This window comes from Selaginella moellendorffii, unplaced genomic scaffold, assembly GCF_000143415.4.
Source record: "Selaginella moellendorffii unplaced genomic scaffold, v1.0 SELMOscaffold_42, whole genome shotgun sequence".
Classification (NCBI taxonomy): Eukaryota; Viridiplantae; Streptophyta; class Lycopodiopsida; order Selaginellales; family Selaginellaceae; genus Selaginella; species Selaginella moellendorffii.
This window is the reverse complement of record NW_003314303.1, coordinates 900146-902895: the sequence shown is the minus strand read 5'-3', so window position 1 is coordinate 902895 and position 2750 is coordinate 900146.

Sequence of the window (2750 nt, the reverse complement as noted above, 5' to 3'; positions counted from 1 at the left end):
TTCGGCTCAAGGATCCAGCAAAGTTCCTGAACCGAAGGTGAGTTTCCCGGCGAAATTTTCAGGCAAGCGTTCGGAGCTTCGTGGATTTTTGAATCAAATGGAGCTGATCTTTGCACTTCAACATCGGCGGTACCCCACTCCCAAGTCTCAAATCGGCGTGATAGGGACGTTGCTCGAGGGTGCAGCTTTGTCATGGTTTTCTCCTCTTTTGGAGAAGAGCATGAAAGGGGTCGTGGTTCCGGAGCTGATGGATCTTCAATTGTTCAAAGAGAAGCTCGAAGCATGTTTTGGCGAGACGGATCGGGTTCGGGCTGCTACCACAAAGATGAGACGTCTCTCTCAGGGGTCTCGTCCTGCCTCGATCTACGCTGCAGAGTTCCAACTCCTTGCCTTGGACACTCAGTGGGATGAGCGGGCCCTGATTGACCAATTTCGTTTCGGCCTCAACAACGGTGTCAAGGATTTGTTGCTCACCATGGAGGATCCCAAGGACCTGTCGGACGCCATCAACAAAGCTGTTCGATGTGACAATCGTCTCTTTGAACGTCGTCAGGAAAGTCGCCGCGCCGCTGTTTTTCCGTCCCAGACTCAGGAATCCCAGCTTGAGTCTTCGGGGCATAGTCCTGAACCTACTGCTCCGGTCCCGATGGATATTTCTGGTACTCCCCGACTCATTAGAGGGAAGTTGAGTCCTGCTGAGAGGTAACGTCGAATATCTCATAATCTTTGCCTCTACTGTGCTGATCCTAATCACAAAGCAGCTGTGTGTCCCAGGAAGCCTCCTCGATTGCTCGAGTTCACTCTGCCTCAAAGTCCACCACTGTTGCAGTCGGGAAACGACCCTATCCAAACAGAGTAGGAGCTGTCTGTTTGGACTCCCCAAATAAAAATCACTTTTCTTCCTTATCAAGCTCCTCACCACCTTTCATCAAAGCCACCACCAATTCCCGCAACTTCCGCGTCCCATGTCTCCTTTCTTTCACCAGACAATCAGGACTCAAGGCTTTGGCGCTACTGGACTCGGGTGCAACTTCCTGCTTCATGGACACGGACTTTGCTGCCCGACATCACGTTCCTCTTTCTCCTACCATACGGGATCTGAGGGTTGAAGGCATCGGCGGGCATTTTGTGTCTCCATCTTCTGGACTTAGGGAAACATTGCCCGTTCGAGTACACATCGGGTCCACCGTCACCGATATCGCCTTCAACATCATCAACAACAAGTCTTCCTCTGTGGTGCTCGGTCTTCCTTGGTTCCAACTACATCAGCCTCAGATTTGTTGGAAGGACTTACAGCTCATCTCTCCCACATCACCATCTCCCACGGCTTCCCCTGGTGTTCATCGAGTCCGAATCAGGAAAAGTTCCCTAAACTCAAGTCGGGGTTCTGTTCTTGACTCTACGCAGTTTTCATCCTCTTCTTTTTTCTCTCTTCCATATTACACTGGACAGTATCCTCGTCTCATCATTCCATTTAGTCGTACTCCTCCTCCTATCTCCACAATCACTATGAAAGAACTCCTTCATGAAGAACCTCTTTTTCTTTTTGCTTTGCATGTTTCTCCTGTCAGTCTTCCTGAGAAGTATCATGATTTTGGGGATGTGTTTGACAAGAAAAAAGCTAGTGTACTGCCTGTTCATCGGCCTTATGATTGTCCCATTGATTTACAGGAAGGAGTGTCACCTCCGTGGGGGCCTATCTACGGGTTATCCCCGTCCGAGCTTAAGGCCCTCAAAGAGTACGTGGATGAGAACCTTGCCTCGGGCTACATTCAGCATTCGCAGTCCCCGGCTGGAGCGCCTGTCTTCTTTGTCAAGAAGAAGGATGGGAGCTTGCGACTAGTCATCGACTACCGAGGTTTGAACAAGGTGACTGTTCGGAACCGTTATCCACTGCCCCTGATCTCGGACCTGTTGGAACGCCTCGGCGGTGCCCACTTCTTCGCCAACATCGACCTCCGTGGAGCATACAACCTGATCCGGATCCGGCCTGGTGATGAATGGAAGACTGCGTTCCGAACCCGCTATGGCCACTTCGAGTACACTGTCATGCCATTTGGCTTGACAGTGTACTCCAGCGGTTTTCCAACACATGGCGAACGACATTTTTCGGGAGTTTCTTGATCAGATGGTGATCGTCTACCTCGATGACATCCTCATCTACTCAAAAACTCAGGAGGAGCATGACGAACATGTTCGCAAGGTGCTAGCGAAGCTGCGAGAACACGGCCTATACGCGAAGCTTGAGAAATGTTCCTTTGATCAGCAGTCTGTGGAGTTCCTTGGGTACATTGTCACTCCTGAGGGTATCACGATGGATCCTGCAAAAGTCAAGACTATTCTCGAATGGGAGCCTCCACAATCAATGTCAGACGTTCAGGTTTTCCTTGGCTTCGCCAACTTCTACCGCAAATTCATTGATCACTACTCTGACATTGTCCTTCCTCTCACACATCTCACTCGCAAGGATGTTCCCTTCTCTTGGTCTGCTGCTGCCCAGCAGGCTTTCGACACACTCAAGGCGGCCTTCAGTTCTGCTCCTGTCTTGATCCATGCTGATTCCTCACAACCTTTCTTCATCGAGGCTGACGCCTCCGACTTTGCCATTGGTGCTGTGCTATCTCAACTCGGAGCGGATCACGAACTTCATCCGGTCGCTTTCCATTCTCGGAAATTCCAGCCTGCGGAGATCAATTACGAAATCCACGACAAGGAGCTTCTTGCCATCGTGGATTCCTTTGGAGAGTGGC